The sequence below is a fragment of the Triturus cristatus genome, chromosome 4_1, assembly GCF_964204655.1.
Source record: "Triturus cristatus chromosome 4_1, aTriCri1.1, whole genome shotgun sequence".
In the NCBI taxonomy this organism is placed as follows: domain Eukaryota; kingdom Metazoa; phylum Chordata; class Amphibia; order Caudata; family Salamandridae; genus Triturus; species Triturus cristatus.
This window is the reverse complement of record NC_140585.1, coordinates 764746461-764764688: the sequence shown is the minus strand read 5'-3', so window position 1 is coordinate 764764688 and position 18228 is coordinate 764746461.

Genomic DNA, 18228 nt, shown 5'->3' with positions numbered 1-18228 from the left:
GGGAAAGGTATGCGCTAATAGGAACAGTGTATTCATTACTGGAACAGAACACAAGTGAAAGAAACAAAATTCAAAAGGAGGCATTTCTTGGAATTCAGACAAGAACAATTTTGAATAGCCTAAAATGGCGCCAACTAAGAAAATGTTGCAGTGAATGCTAACTTACATAAAGCATTGCCTAAGCATAAACATTTCTATTCTAACAGATCCTCCTTTTAGCATGAGCTAAAACATTTTCCAACAGTAATAAAAAGCAGAAAACCATAAGAAAGGACAACATTGTCAATAAGAGATCATTATGAGCATTCCATTTCATCAACATCAGGAAATAATACTGTAAGGAAGGAGGGATTTTCGAAATTGCCCTCATCGATATCTGGATCTCTATGGTGGCATTCATATCATGTATGGAGATCTTCGTTCTGGGTGTGAGGAGCGTAGTGCAATAAGAACAGCAAAAGGGAAGACTTTGAACTAAAACTCAGCAAAGGACCAATACCACTATGAGGTAAATCGCTTTTTTCGATAATCCAGCCCCATGTTCCAAAGAGAGAGCAACTCCAATTTCCACTCTCCATTCCTTTGACATTGTTAAGGATGTATAAAATGTGTTTGGTAATATCTTTTCTCGAGATTCTTGATCCCGACTACACACTGGTCCCCCACTACAGCACATACATCCCACTCTTAGCTAGAATGAAATCAACTGCATATTTGGTCTGCTCTGAATATATTCACATACTCTCCAACTGAGTGGTGATGTCTCGCAAAGCTGCTATAGTGCTGTGAGACAGAATTTGCAGCTTGCAACCAAAGTATCCTCTATCTTCTTCACCCCTAGCCATGGAAGTACCGCCCAATGTGAAAATGGATGCAAGGATATAACCAAAGGTGGCCCCATTACTATAGTTAGTGACTTCTAAATCAGCCACTCCCTCACAGAACTCCTCTGTCAGTGTTCTTTTTGCCCATCTTCTGTTAGGCTTGCCATACTTGCAAGGTACGCTCAAAGGCAATACCATCCCAAGAGCTACATTGTCTGTGCCATTGTGAACATTAGAATATGTCCCATTAGACAAAAGACAAATTGGGGGTGTGCGTAAATTGACCCCTCAAAATCCACCGCTGCATATCTAGAATTCATTCCAAATGTGCACTAAGCACTGAGCTCCTGAGGCGGAAGCCGGGAGCGAGACTCTGATTTTAAAACTTTTATCATTGATTGTCACTTGTATATCTTGTTAAAAATTACTCACTTTGCTCCTTGCCCAGCTCTGCTCGCGCAGCGGATCCAGCGTTGCCACGGCATCTTAACCAAAACTTGTTTTGCTGCCATTCCCGAGAGGCCACGCCCCTTTCAGAGGCCACGCCCCCCGCCGCCGCCCCACCTATCCATAAATCATGTGCATCTTCCGGACGCGCAGCGGACGAGCGCAGTAAGCCCGTCTGCGCCCGTCCGCGGCCGACCGGGCCCAGGGGCCATCCATCATGCCCAGATTGTTCAATACTCTTCTACTCAGCTCCACACCCTCCAAGACCCGTCGCCTTTGGAGGACTCCGTGATGTCGCACATCGACAGACTGGAACTGACGGCCTTGCGCCCCCCCCTTTTCAGCTGCCCTCACCCTTCCCTCCCCCTGTCCCCCTTGCCCCCCCGCGCCCACTACTTTGTCCGTCTATTATCTTAACACCAGGTCAGCAGTTAAGCATTGTCACGAACTCTTCATCTTGCTGGACTCGCACAAACCGGATCTCGTATTCCTTACAGAGACCTGGTTTTGTGACAATTCCCTTCCTTCTCTGTTAGCTGCCCTCCCCGCTGCTTACTATGCTCTGCGCGCCGACCGACCCTCCGGCAAATCGGGAGGCGGCGTCGCCCTGATCGCCCGCAAAGAATTCTCCTTTCAGCCGTAATCCTTTCCTTTCATCGGATCATCAGACTTTTTAGTCGTCCGCTCACCTTCCTTTAGAGTCCCACTTACGTGCCTGCTCATGTACTGCCCCCCCAACCTTCTCCATCCTTTCTCCCCGGCTTCCAAGATCTAGTGGCCACCCTAGCGGTCAACAACGCCTCTATCTTGATACTAGGAGATTTTAACTATTGGCCGTCCGACCCCGCCGAATGCTCGATTTCGAAAGACTTCTCAGACACCCTCCGCTCCCTCAACTTTGACTCTCACGTTCACTCCCCCACCCACATTCAGGGCCACATCCTGGATCAAATATGGTCCCTAAATTGCCCTCTTGCCTCCCTGCTCATCTCCCCCTGCACCTGGTCTGATCACTTCTTGTTGTCCTTCTCCCTACACCTTAGCCTAGTCTCCAAGCCCTCTCTCCCAAAAACACCTGGGTGCGCTAATGGAGCAAGGTGGACGTGCCCGCTCTCTCCGCCACTCTCCTTGCATCTAGTCCGGACCTACATGGCCTGTCATCCTCCGCACAGGCCGACTCCATCAACTCCTGGCTCCTGTCAGGCTGCGACTCTGTCGCTCCCCTCAGGCGGGTGTCCTCCAGACGTGCGAACGACACCAACCGCTGGTTCAACGAGGAACTCAAGGCACTAAAACTCACAGTGCGCCATGCCGAGCGGGCCTGGCGACGTGACTACTGCCCTAACCTCAAAACCCAGTATACCATCCTCCTGTCTCAATATAAAAAAAACTATTTTGGCTATGAAGACGGCCTACTTCTCCTCTAAAATCATGGCTGCTGAAATCCAGCCCAGAGAAATTTTCTCTATTGTTCACGACCTTGCTTACTCCGACAGAGCCATCCTCAAACCCACCCCTCCCAGGATCTATGTGATTCTCTTAACTCTTACTTTCTGGACAAAATCTCTAACATCAAAGCTAATATCCCTTCTCCCCCCCCATTCCTTCGTCAACCCCCAGTGTCCATTAGTTGCGGCACGCCTCGATTCTTTCCCTCTCTTGACTGAGGAAGCCTTTCTCTCCCTTCTCCCTTTGATTAAATCAGGCTCTCCTCTTGACCCCTGTCCTGCCCACATCCTGAGGCACATTTACTCGGTCTGTGCGCAGCCTCCTCTTGAATTTCTCAATAGCTCACTGTCCCAGGGCACTGCCATTCAACCTCTAAAATCGATCATCATTGTCCCTATCCTCAAAAAACCGGGCGCCGACCCCTTCGCTCTCACTAACTATAGCCCCATCTCATTGCTGCCCTTCCTAGGGAAGGTGCTGGAGCGCCATGTCACCAGAGCTCTCAGTACCTTTGTGGAGGAAAATGGAGTGCTAGCCCCCCGTCAGGCCGGGTTTCGCCCCGCACACTCCACGGAGTCCGTAGTGCTATCGGTCCTTGACAACCTCAGAGAAGGCATGGACACTAACCACCCCCAGGCCCTGGTACTCCTCGACCTCTCCGCCGCTTTTGACACGGTTGATCACTCCATCTTACTCTCTAGTGTCGGAGCGGCGGGGGTCGGTGGCTCAGCTTTGGTCTGGCTGTCCTCCTTCCTGACGGACCGCACCCAGGCTGTCCGCTTGGGCGACTACTCGGCGGACTTCCTGAAGGTGCAATGCGGGGTCCCCCAGGGTTCTTCCCTCTCTCCTCTTTTATTTAATTTGTACATTGCCCCTCTCATCTTTGCTCTTCAGCAAATGGAGGTCTTCGTCTACAATTACGCAGATGACCTCCAGCTTATTTTTACTTTGTCGCCCTCCCATGAGTCCATGGCGAATTTCCAGTCTATTATGATCTTTATCCGGGACTGGATGAATTACAACCACCTGAAGTTAAACCCAGACAAAACTGAGTTGGTTCTGACAGGTGGTTGCACCAGTCCCTGGACCCCGCTCTTCTGGCCCCCCTCCCTAGGTCCCCCCCCTCCTCCCTCTTCCTCCTTGAAAACTCTAGGGATCAAACTGAACGACCAACTCACTCTGCACTCCCAGGTCAGCTCTGTGGTTTCCTCCTCCTTTCTTTCACACCGCACCATCCGCAAAGTCTCCCATTTCTTTTCTTTTTCCGCCCTGAAACTCATTGTCCTGGCGATGGTAATCTCCCGCCTAGACTATGGCAACGCTCTATACTGCGGCATGCCCGCCTACAGCATGCGCCGATTACAACTGGTCCAAAACCAGGCTGCCCGCCTGGTTCACAATCTGGCCAAATTCCACCATGTCACTCCGCTCTTGAAGTCCATGCACTGGCTCCCTATTCGAGAACAAGTTCAGTTCAAGATAGGATGTATCACCTTTCAAGCTCGGGCGGGCGTAGCCCCTGCGTTCATCTCCTCGGAAATCAAAGCCTACACCCCCGTCAGGGAATTACGCTCATCCTCTCAACAATTGCTGACAGTTTCCTGCTTTAGGCGTAAAAAGTGGGGGGCACGAAATTTTACACACTTGCCCCTGCCTTCTGGAACTCTCTCCCCGCCCACCTTAGATCTTCCACTCAATACCCGCACTTCCGCAAGGCGCTCAAAACCTTGCTTTTCTCACAGGCCTTTCCATCATAATCGTCCTACTCTTCCCCTCCTCCCCGACCCTCTTGCCCTCTTGTGCTCAGTACTTCATAGCGCCATGAAACCGCCAGGTGTACGTGCGCTCTACAAATATTTTAAACTCAAACTCATGTGCTTGGATCCTTTTCGTTCACTAAGGGGATTGTATTTTTGTATTACACTATTCCTGAGCAATTGATGTACAATGAAGTGTCAGTGCTATTCAGAATGGGGCAACAAGCAGGATAATAACCCGCCTTCTGGGAAACTACCAATTACTTATAGTGCCAACCCACCAATGTAACGTTTTGTTCTTCCTTGTCAAACTTATCACAATATGTGTTATTGTCACAGCCTGGATAACCTGTTCCCAAAGGCTTTCCATAATATAAACAAGGTCCAGGATAGCCAAAACCAAATTCTCCCTTCACTTCTGTAAATTGTGGTGGATGAGTATATGTATAATTTACAAGAGACAATGGATAAGCAGTCCATAAGCTAGTGACAGATTCAGTGGGGTAGCAAGCTGTCCCTTCTCCAAAGAATTTCTTGCGTGTCTCTATAAACACATTACTCTGGGCCATTCTTTTATATTCTTTTCAGGGAGATAACCTTACCATTGCTGCGTAAAGGCATATTTTGAGCGTTTTCCAAAACCCATGTCACCCCCACAATATTACGATCAACAAAATCAACAGAACAAAACTTGCTATTTTTCTTTTTCGGATCCACACCATATCATGCTGGGCAACTTTGTCTGTTCTTCTTCAGCAACCTTTCTACCAAAAGGATGCATAACGTATGATAAAGGGGCCAGGATGCAAAAGATACACAAGTTCCCAGTGTCCGTCAGAGACTCACTGGTACAGGCTTCTATTGTCCATCAATACGTTGGTGCTTGAGCACCGGCGGTGGAGTTTGCTCTGTCTTAAGCTCTTTTAATGAATCCCATGTTGATCAAGGTGTTATACCTTCAAGGTATACTTCAGTCTCCCCTAACTAATGTTCAAACAACTAAGACAAAGTGAGCAAAACATTCTACACTAATTTCGGCTAATTTCGTTGGTACCATAACTCTGTACAACCTATCTTATGCAGACCATCCCTCATCTCTTTTCTCCTTGGAATCCGTATCCCTTAGCCCAGGGTGCAAATAGTACCTGGCAAACCCAGGTACCATATGATCAGTGAACAAACGTTCTTGGATAGCTCGTATTTCCGGGGGAACAACCTCACTTAGAGCATCCTCTTTCTCTTTGACCGTCTGGGTCCACGTTAGCTTGGCATTGCTGAAAGAACCTCTCCGCATTCAACGTCCCCGATTCCGTCCTTAACCCACTGGTCGTATGGCAATGGCAAATGAATCCTGTGGCAGTGCGATGCGTGGACCCAGTTCTTACGGCCAGCAACTTTCACAAGAGTACGTGTCACCAACAAAACCTGCTCAGGACCTTTTCAGCGTGGCTCCAAACTTTTCTTCCTCTGGAAGTTCTTTATTAAGACATAATCACCAGGATGGATGCCGTGGCCAGGCTCCTCTGGTGTAGGCGGTAGGGACTCCCGCACCTGTCGGTGAATAGAATGCAAAATTTCTGTTAACTGGCCAAGGTAAGCAAGCAACACAGGGTACTCAATATCAGAGAACTTACGAGGACACGGGATGCCCCAGACATTTGCCGGGTACCCAAACACGACCTCTTAAGGAGACAAACCTGTGCTAGAATGAGCTGTTGTTCTTGCTGACAAAAGAGCTAACGGTAAAGCATCAGGCCACTTTAACCCTGTCGTCTCCTGAATTTTCGCCAGTTTCAGTTTGAGAGTACCATTGTACTTCTCAACAAAACCCTCTGACTGTGGATAATTTGCAGCATGAAATGTCTGTTTTCTTTGTACATGGTGACCCTCACAAATTAATTGAATCACTTTTGCATTAAAATGACTACCGTTGTCACTCCAGATAAGCCGGGGCAAGCCGAAATGATGAAAGAACTCCTTCAGGAGTACCTTCGCTGTCATAATAGCTGTGTTATCCTTGGTGGGGTAAGCCTCCACCCATTTGCTACACACATACTACCACCAAAACATACTTAAGATTATTGCATCTCTCCAGCTCAATATAGTCTATTTGAAGGACTTCAAAGGGAAAAGTGGGTGGTGCAAACTTACCAGGGGGTGCCGGGGTACCCTTCCCTGGATTCTGCATTATGCAGATCATGCAATACTTTACTAAGCGTGCAGCTGTCTTGAAGATGTTACCATTCTGCAATGCAGGATCTAACTTACAAATGCCTTTTGCACTAATATGAGCTGGACCATGTGCCATAGTAACCACAGGAAGAACATATGTGTCTGGCAACATCCATCTTTGCTTCCCTGATTTATCGATCCAATATCCTTCCTCATTCAACTGTACTGTACTTTCCTGCCACTCTGCTAACTCTTCTATCATAGCTTCACTTTGTATCTCCTTTACACTTTCAAGGGTATTTTCAAACATAACAACCTCAGGGACCCACCTAGCTGGGCCTGCTACAAACATTCTTATCATCTTTGTTTGGGCTGTTTCATTAGCTGTCTGATGAGCAAATGCATTTCCCCTACCCACATCATTAGTGACCTTCCTGTGGGCGCTACACTTAACTATTGCCAATTTCTTGGAGAGCGCTAAAGCAGACAAAAGACGCAATATGAGATGCCCATGCTGAATCTTGGTGCCATGAGAAGTAAGGAACCCTCTATCCACCCACAGTCGCCCAAAAGTATGCGAGACCGCAAAGGCGTACTGGCTGTCAGTATAAGATATTAACAACTAGTACTTCACTCAATTCACAAGCGCGAATAAGGGCAGCGAGCTTAGTAGCTTGAGACGACTGATAAGGTACCCGTGATGTCTCCACTACCGTACGCAGCGTGGTAATAGAATAGGCTGCAGTGGTGATGCCGTCTGGCAATTTAAAAAAGAGCCATCGACATATAGTTCCCCTTGTGGGTTGAATAAGGGAACATCAGTCAGGTCTACCCATCCTTTTGTCTCTTCTTGCGCCCGGAAGGTACAATCATGTTTGTCAACTGCATCATTCTCAGAAGGGAGGGGTAGTAACGTGGCTGGATTCAGAGTGGCACATATTTTAATCATTATATGCTTAGCAAACAATGTCAATTCATAGCCAGTAAGACATGCACTGGTGAGGTGTTGTGTCTTTGTCTTATTCAAAAGCGTGTCCACAGCATGGAGTACCATAACTGTGAGATCAGTATCAAGTACTAGTCCAGCCGATTGTCTGATTGAAGTGGCCACAGCTGCGACCGCTCTCAGACTGCTCGGGAGGGCTCTTGCGACAGGGTCAAGCACAGCAGAAAAATAAGCACAAGGCCTCTGTTTATCCCCAAATTGCTGTGTTAGGACAGAGAGTGCACAACAAGCCATCTCGTGGACATAGAGTACAAATGGTTTGTTGTAATTAGGGGTGCCAAGCACTGGAGCCGAACAAAGTGCAGTTTTCAATTGCTCAAAAGACTGATGAAATTCGAGCATCCAAGGCAAAGGCTCTTGCACTTCTTTCGTTGTTAATGCAAGAAAAGGTTTGATTAGTAATGAGTATTTAGGTATCCACTGCCGACAGTAGGAAGTAATACCTTTAAAAGCATGCACATCTTTTGCTGAATGGTCATTTTAACAATGGTACTAATGTGCTCAGGGGTCAACCGCCTACCCTCCTTTGATAGTAGGGGACCTGTATAGGTGACCTCCTGTCGACAATACTGACATTTAGAAAGAGAAACTTTGTGTGCATGATAGGCCAGATGCAACTGTATCACTACTATCCCTTCAACCTTGTTCTGTGTCTGAAGCAATAAGTAAGTCATCGACATACTGCACTAATACATTACCTGAGGGAAGAGAAAGTGAATCCAACTGACCTTTCAAGGCATGGCTATAAATACTCGGACTCTCTGTGTAGCCCTGAAGAGCTTGACAGAATCTAAAACTTCTACCAGCCAGTGTGAACCCGAATAAATATCTACTGTCTGGATGAATAGGAATAGTAAAGAATGCATTTTTCAAATCAATAACATAAAAGAATTTAGCAGTAGAAGAAATTGTCAAACCACCGGAAACTGGGGAACTACTATTTTATAAACCTCATGAAAATAGATCACAAAACGATAAACGTCCTCATGATCAACTGGGGAGCCTGAAAGTGTCGTTATAAGAATCGGAAGAATAGGACAATTGAAAATATTAGCAGACATCTCTTCAACTACTCCCTTTTGTATCAAATCCTGAATAATCTGGAGAAGGGCCTGTTTTCCCACCGGAGGCATTTTATACTTAGGAATGCAAGGCAAAATGGCATGATCTTTAACCTGTATCGAAACTGGTGGTATATTCCACTGCCCTACATCTGTGTCACCTGTCGCCCATTGAGCGGATGACACTTAGGGACACTCGGCGGGAAGAGGCGCATCCTGGGACAAACACTGTTTAGTACCCACATCTGGGCCCATTGTAATATAAACACCCGCCGGAGAGCAATAAATAGTAGCTTGTAATTTCTTCAACAAATCCAAACCCATCAAATTTTCACCACAATTAGATATCCACAGAAACAGGGACTCCACAGTAAAAGGGCCAACAGTCAATGCAAGGGAATGTGAAATGGGGCTTACAACCAGTACACCTGAAAAACCTACCGAAACATTATTATGGCCAGACAGAGCCACCCCAGGGACCATATGTCGAGAAACAGAATTCTTTGTCACACCTGTGTCCACCAAAAATTCCTTAGTTGAGCCTTGCAAATCCCCTGTTACATAAGGACCACACTGATCTACAGGTATCAGGACTGGTCTGTCACCCTGTCCCTGGCTGTCCTAGCTATAAGACATCCCTGTCACCTCATCCATATTATAATCATCATGATAATACTGTCCATCATGAGGGTCATCAAAGTAATTGTTTTCAGAACAACCCTGTGAGACCGCAGCATTCTGAGCTTTCACGGTCCCACGACCTCTTCCACGAGAACCTCACCCTCTAGGAACCGCAACCTTCTGTAACAGAACAGGACACTCGCTGCACCAATGACCTTCCTCCTTACAGTATGCACACTGATTGGGCCCTAAACGTGTCTTGACGTCTGCCTACTAGTTCGTGGAATCTGCCTAGAAGGACCACCTTGTCCCCTATTATTTCCCCTAAAAGCTTGTTGCAATAGCACCTTCGTCTTCAAATCTTTACGCTTTTTATCTGTCTTATCTTTCTCCTCATGATCACGGTGTTCATAGTATTGAGCCATATTCAAAGGACCAGAGTGGGACGATGTAGACCAAGTACTCTCAGATGCCTGCAAATGAGTCATTATTTTAGGAAGAAGATTAGTAACAATCCTATCAACAAACAACCAAACACCTCCCTCGGTGGACATATCCTGCCCACTATAATCCAAAAATGTGTCTTCAAACTGCTTAAAGAAATCTGATACACTCTCATCCTCCTTGTGCCTACAAGCTGGCAACCTATCCCAACTTACCTTCTTAGGTGGGATAAGAGTGTGCCCATCCTTTAATCGCATCCCATGTACCTCCCAATTCTGCAACATGATCTTGAGTATGCACCTGCCACCAAATATCAACCGGAACAAAAATCATTACAGTAGAAGAAGCAGGCTCTGTTAATTCCTTATTATAGGCTGTGTGATTTTTCCTAGGATCGGGCAACGTAGACTTAAGGGATAAAACCTCACATGACATTACTGCGCTGATCTGTCATCTCAGGAATATATTGGGTGGACCTCACATATAGGGCACTGAGACTGAACAATTTGATGGGGCTTTTTTCAAACAATCTGAGTCGATAAGCAACAATAGTAGCAATGTTTCCAAACACCTGTCCAGGAGCCAAATCAGCTGTATAAACAAGATCCTTAATATCAAACAACACTTGTGGGTTCCTCCATTTTAATCTGGGTACGCCAAAGATTGATTAGCGCAGCGGACATGTGTTGAAGAACATGCTGTTGTAGAAATGGTTCACAGTCACGCATAACTTGCAAAATGTCCTCAGCGCTATAAACCTGATTAGTAACCCACTGCATAGCCTGTCTTGCTAATACATCCTTCTCATCTGCTCCTACATCAGAACGTACCAACGGACCCATGCTCTCTCCGAATTTTGCCCAATCTCTATACTCAAACCCACACACTGGCGTCTCAGCGGTCGAGAGGGTCGGAGGATGAAAAACCATAGAAGGAGATGCAACAGAAGTAGCTGGCACAATTGTTGTTAACTTTTGCACCGGAGGAGAAAGAACAGAAGATACAGGAGTTGGAACAGTAGAAGCACTGGGGGTCACAGTCGTCAAAGATGGCGAAGGCAAAGAAGGAGCAGGAGGGGCCGTAGCCGAAGCCATCGAAACCTTAGCCGTAGACACAGGAACAGCCGAAGCAGACAAAACAGGCTGTTGTGTCTGTAAGGAAACAGTGGGGTATATCCTCTGTGGGGCATAAGGAGGTGGGAGTTGGGTATCTAACAGCTCCTCCACAAAAGTATCATTTTCCTCTTTGGCCAAATAAGATTTATCAATGTGTAACCGAAACCTTCTACCTTCACATTCAACTCCTGTCTCCTGATTTTCTCTATCATATGCTACAGCTTTCAGGGTCAATGTTTGCATTTTTCCCTTTTGTGCGTCCCTCTCCATTTTTAACCGTCTCTGCCAAGCCTCCTTCTGCCACGTTCGAAGGGAATCAAACATCGACTGTCTACTTTGTCTGTAAAAACCCAATCTTTTGCTCATCAAAAGTGCCCTTCAACGGCCACTGTAACTCTGCATTTTCCCTCGTATATTTGTGCCATAATGTACTAAACATAATAGGGCCAAGACCATGCTTCACATACATAACAAAGTTAGGGATGCCTTCTGTAGGTGCCGGCTGGGCTTCTTCTAATCGAGCATCTGCAGAACAATAACAGCAACACAAATTCCACATTTTACTAAAACCAGGCATTTTAAAAAGAAAACAATGTATTTATTTCTTCCTGGCAAAGTAGTGGCAAGTACTTTTTAGCAAAACAGCCCTCAGACCGTACCAAACTCACAGTTGTACCATATCCACAAAGAACCAAAACAAACTCACCTGATATCAGTAGCACAGCACAAACAAACCGGTTCTCCACTGCTGACTTTTCAGACCAAACGGTCAGATCCAAGGGTTTTGCCGTTTAGGACTCCAGTCGGGATGACCACTGGGCGAGGCACCGTCCGGCAAGACGGAAGGGGTAGCTGCGAGCAATTGATACTCCTCGTGCAGTGATCCCTGAACCGTCAGTACGACCTGACGATGGCCTTGACTAGGGGTGGGCGGAATTTGTGTAGTCGCGCTATGCAAAGCACCGCGAAATGGTAAAAACTATCCGCAAGCACGCAGAAATTCCGCGAACACGCAGAAATTTCGCAAACACACGGAATTGCTTGTTCGCGATGCTTTTTTCCTGTTCACGAACGCTGTTTGCATGCTCGGGGGGGGAATATTTCGCAAACACGCATTTTTAGAACGCGAACAAGCAAAAAATTCCGCGAAGCCGTGGAATGTAGAATTTCGGGCAATTCTGCGTTCTCCGCGGAACGCAAAATTACCCAAATTCTGCAAATTCCGCAAGTGGAACGGAATTTACTGCCCTGGCCTAGCCTCGGCCTCCCCCCTGTCTGGGGAAGGGGATGGATCAATCACCTGAAGGAGTCCCTGTTCAGGCACCAACTGAAGTAAGTGACCCGATTAGGGTCACCCAGATCCTATGACCACCTCTCGGCCTTCCGTACCAAATGAAGAATCAGTCAGTCAGTAGAGAATACATACCAATAATTGTTTATGTATGTGCACCCAGAGTGGAGCCCCATCTGTCCAACCCCTAGGAGAGGTACAGAGGGAACTGAAATCGACAAGCATAAAGATACATTATGTACGTTTCATAGCTGGGCAAGAACATGCCCAAAATGGAATTTTCCAGGCAGCTGCAGCTAAACTGAAATACAAAAAAAAGGTTTCGACTCTGGTGTCTTGCACAAACTATCTACCTCTTAAGGTCCTTCTATCCGGGCCCGCCACTAGGCAAGTGGGAGAGGGCCTCTATCTAGTGGGAAAGGTATGCGCTAATAGGAACAGTGTATTAATTACTGGAACAGAACACAAGTGAAAGAAACGAAACTCAAAAGGGGGCATTTCTCAGAATTCAGACAAGAACAGTTTCAACAAGCCTAAAAAAGCATCAGCTAAGAAAATGGCACAGCAAAAGCAAACTTACATAAAGCAATGCATAAGTATAAACATTTCTATTCTAGCATTTGTATATAGAGTTATTTTTTAATTACAAGAGCCTCCCAAGAGTATTTAGCAAGGATTATCACAGTGCATATCTTCTACCCCAAGGGATTATTGAAGGGGTGACAAACACCAAAACAGTTGCTTACTAAGGCCCCCAATAGGATGGCGGGCAGATCGCCACCACCGAATCGGCGGGCTCGGCGGTGGCGTCTGCCTGCCAGATGGCCCTGTATCACCCCCCGCCATATTAGAATGGCGAGGGGTACTGCGGCGGATTGAAAGACCGTCCTCCGCTTTTCTGCCGGTCGGTTGCCCGACCGGGCGGAAAAGGCCCTTGATATGGTGGGCACCGCCATCCATATTAGTATGTGGTATTTAAAATGCCTTTCCATGGTGGAGACATAGGGGCGGGGGGCTGCACTTGGGGGTACCTACGGTACCCCCCAACATTGGCAGGGACAAGGTGACGGCAAAGCGCGGTGCCTGTCACGTTGTGCATGCCAATGCACAACATGCATTATTGACATTGCGGCGGGTGCTGCTTACAGCACGGCCCCCGCAATGTTAATACTGCGGGATGCGACCGCCAGGGTGGCGGTCGCATCCTGATCCCTGTGGCGGAACCGCCACACCTATTGCGGGCGGTCCTGTTTGCCGTTGCCGTGTCAGCCCGCCATCATAATGGACCTCTAAGTTAGCCTTTGTAAGAAACTGGGTGCCCGATTGACAGAACTAACTTAAGACAAAATCCTAAACTTACTACCATTTACTCATTTTGGTATTTACAGAAGGCACTTATTCATTGATGAGTAAGTGTCTTCTGTGAATACCAAAATGAGTAAGTGCACTTACTCATTTTGGTATTCACAGAAGGCACTTACTCATCAGTGAGTAAGTGCCTTCTGTGAATACCAAAGTGAGTAAGTGCCTTCAGTGAATACCAAAATGGTAGTAAGTTTAGGATTTTGTCTTAAATTAGTTCTGTGAATCGGGCCCTGGGTTATTGGCTGTTGGGGTGCAAGCCCTACTCAGGCAACAACCCCAATCCTTGTCAGGGTGAACCACAAAAAGTCACCAAATCAACCTGTGGTTAACCCTCTAGTAACTTGCACAAAAGCAGTCAGGATTAACTTAGAGGCAACGTGTAAAGTATTTATGCAGCACACAAACAGTAATGACATGAAAAAAAACCCACAAGAACAATCCCACACCGATTCAGAAACAATAGAGCAGATGTAAACAAATAAACTGATACCAGAACAACAAAACTCCAATCAGTAGAAGTGGAGCAATTTCAAAGTTTTAGGTAGAAATAGTCCCTACAACCACAAACTCCACTCAAGGTTATCTGGTCTTGCTAGACCCAGGGAAAGTCACAAGTGCAAGCCACTGCAATGAAGTATGGGTCAGGTACAGGGACCAAGTTAATCCCTCTATAGAGTTACCTTCTGAGTCTGGTGGAAGATTTCCATTCACGCTGTGGGAGGCTGCGAGGAGTAGGCAGAGCCCAGACTATCGGCGCTGTAGCACGAAGAGCAGGCTGGGCTTCATGGACTGTCGTCACTGTAATACAAAGAGCAGATCAGGCATCGAGGATGGTCATTGCTGGAGCTTTACGTTGGCAGTCACCACAGGCTGTCTTTGCTGGAGGGTGGAGTACAGATCTTAGGTTGTCATTCATCTTTGGTGGTTGCTGTAGCCTGAAGAGCAGGTCACACCAGAACTTCAAGATGGCATTCGTCACGGGCAATACAGTCTTGGAGCAAAGGGGACAAAGAGCCCAAACTTCAGGATTTCACCTTTTATGGTGGGAGGAGCTCAAACTGATGGCAGCCAACTGTCCTGGACCTCGGGGCACCTCTAGGGGATCAGGAACTGATTCCAGCAGAGGCCATCAGGGGCAGGCAGGGCTCAGACAGGTCCTGTTGCAGATCCAGGCAGTCCAGTGCAGCAGGTCATCAGGGCAGTTGCAGGAAGTTCACTTGAACATGTTATGTTCCTGTAGCTCACACAGCAGGTTAGCCAACTACACTTGGAGTCACTCAGGTTAGCATGGGATGAAGGTAAGCGTGTCCAGTCTTCCTTCTCAGACAGTAAGGCAGTCCTCAGCAGCAGGGTAGTCCTGTGGCAGCAGGGCAGTCCTTCTTCTGGAATGTCCATTGGTCCAGGACCATTCCAAAGAGAAGCACTAGAGGTCCAATATTTAAATATTTAAACCTGTTACGGCCTTTATGTGTGGGGATTCCATGTCCTAATCCCACATCTTGTTCTGGAAAGTTCCTCCCGGAAAAGGTTCTAAACTGTCTGGGGCAGGCCAAGAGCAGAGCAGGCCTGGTGTCAAATCCCTTTGTGTGTGCAGGAGGCACAGCCCTTCAAAGTGTAATAGAAGCTGTGTACAACCCCTCCCAGACATCCTGCCTAAATGGTCCATCCTGTCCACACCTAAGCCCCCTTTGTTTTTCTGTCTAGAAGCAACACACATACCCCAGCAGTAGAACCCTTCACAGTCATGATATCCAGGACACTGAAAGAAGACACAAATGGTTGGGACAATAAACATCCAACTTTCTAAAAGTGGTATTTTCAGAATTGAGACTTAAAATCTGACTTGGCCATTAGGGAGGACTTAAAATTACAATTTGTTTTAATTTAAACAGTATATCTCTATCTCCCCTCAATCCAAAGTTAGAAGTTATTAAATGCAATAAGGTAGCCCAGTGTTAGTCAATGGGAGACATAGGCATTACAAGGTTGTAAGTTGCAACTACGCAATCCCCAACTACGCATGCCTGAACAACATGGTCTTAAAAACGAGTGCACCTTAACCACACATGCCTTTACCATGCATGCCTTTACAACAATTTTTGTTGTAATGGCATAATTGGTAAAGGCATATGTGTGGTTAATGTTCTGCTCTAGCCACCACCCTGAGTTCTAAAACCTAGCCACTTGCCCTGAGTACAACCCTGACCCCAGTCCTAAAAACACCCCAGCCCCTTCTACCTAACTCCTAAAAGCGGAACCCAGCAATAAAAACAAACCCCACCCCAGCCCTAAAAACACCCCAGCCCTTCCACGCCCTGGGCCCTAAAACCCAGCCCCCAGCCTAGAAATTGACTCTGAACCCCCTGCCATGAGCCCCAAAACCTTGACCCCAGTACTAAACAAGCATTTACAATGCAATGGTCTCGGCATTGGTAAAGTTAGAGCTATTGGCATTGCTTATGGCATTATTTTTGTTTATGTTTTTGTTTTCAAAACATTTAAATAAACGGCATTGTTAAAAACAAAAACAAACAAAAATAATGCCCTGAGCAATAGCAATAGCTCTAACTTTAACAATGCCGAGACCGTTGCATTGTAAATGCTTGTGTCATTATTTCTTTACAACCCAAAAGACTTTGCACTGAATTGCAGTTCTATTTGCAACCTTGGAGTAACTCGGAATCAATGGGAATTTTTTTTGTCTGGATTAGACTGTTAACTACCTAATCAACAGCTAGACTTCAGATTGATTGTGTGCTTTTGCTCCCCAATAAACATAATTTGGGGATGAGGCAAGTATGCACTCTGCTCCTCGTACTATTCGTACTTTTAACAAAGTCGCTGGCTTGTACACTCTGCCAATACTACTGGGCATGTGGGTTAAGTTTCAGGAAATATGGAATTCCGCTGTCTGTCAAACATTTCACACTGCATGTGCACACTATTTTATCGAAGCAATATACTCACGTAAAAAGGAATCTCAAAACGACGGTCTCCCCAAGTTGAATAATCGAGTACCCATGGGAATCAAAATCAAGAGCAAAAGTCCTTCAGTAAAGACCTTTATAAGCAAACATCACAAAGATTCCCAACAAGATACCGCATTGCCTATTTGATCCATTGAGCACACAAACCATTACTAACCAATATTCTAAACGAAGTTTCTCATATTTAAACACCGCTACAGACAATCTTGACCATAGTCAACGCTAAGCATAAAGGGCGCACAGACTCCAAAAGCACCGCAGAATCATATAAATGGTAGGAACGCACCACACAAATGCTGGCAACGTGCGCGCTGGTTTGTTGTTGTTACAACACATCATTCTTGTAGTTGCTTCCTATTTATACTGCATCGGAAGCTCATATGTGGTGGCTGCAAAATATACAAACGATCTCTTAACTCAATTTGTTACCAAATCTACGGAAATATTCAACACATAGGTGAACAGAAACCGGTAAATTTCAAAGGTCACTCTAGATCAGTGGAGGTAAACAATGTGGTTACTAAAGTAAGTGAGATGGGCACAGCATTGAAACACAAACGCAGGCAGGTACCTGTCATGCCATTTGTATAGAACTCCTTCCATCCTTCGCGTCACACTCGTCCTTCGCGCATCTTTCCGGCGATGCCTGCAGCCTTTCCTCCACCTACTCTGTCCTAGTCTCAGCTCTGTCGGTCTGTCCCAGTCTCAGGAGGTCAGACAGAGGTGAGTAGGGAGAGGGGTAACAACACTACCGCCTCCCCATTTCGCCCCAGGTTTCAGGGGCTACCGGAAACCCAGTTTCCAGCGTAGGCACGTCAAGTCATAACAAGCTGAAACGTCCCTAAAAACAAACCGAAATCGTAAAACGACATGAAAAGAGTACACAAAACAACGAACTACAACCTTAATTCGCCAATCCTGAAACCAAATATTCCACTTTGTTTTAGAATATGTGGCTCTAATTGTCTTAAATAACTCTGTTCGAGGTATTATAGCAAGACCATATCGTGTGATTATAAACTCTAAAAATAAAAAAATGACTGTTTACGTCTCTTCAACAAAAGTGTTACAATTAAATTGATAGTTTTAACAAGTATGTATGTTTTGGGGGGTTTCTCCTTTCAGCAGCGGCAAAATATGGGAAAAATGACCATTTCAATATGGCTGCCAAACGTATGTCATCGAGTCGTTTGTTGATATTTTTGTATATTCTATGTCGTGCTGGTACAGTTAAACCTCGCGCATTTGACCAATGCAGTTTTGGTATATTCTGTGAATCTCACCTTACTCGGGTTGATATTCGGTAGTATCTTGGCTCTAGGAGATTACCGGTGCTCCGTGGCTTTGCGTCTCCCAGCGTTTTACTTTTGAGGGGACAATTGGCCTTTCGTAACAGAGGACGCTTGTGCGAACGTTAAGGAGGTTAGCGAAGATGGACGGTTCAGAGTAGAGGTAGATTAGTTAACATATTACCAGGGAGTACCGAGTTGAGGATTTCTTTCTAAATGCTCCTGCATGTGCAACAGAGACGTAAGGGAATCGCCCTGAACACCACTGTCTTTCTCCGAGGCGAAGCAGAAATGCCTCGGACAAACGCAGTGGCGTTTTCGGATTGGGGGGCGTGTTTCTTTTTCTCTCCTCTTGCCATTGGCTGGAGGAGAGAAAAACACGCCCTGCCAAAAGCAACGA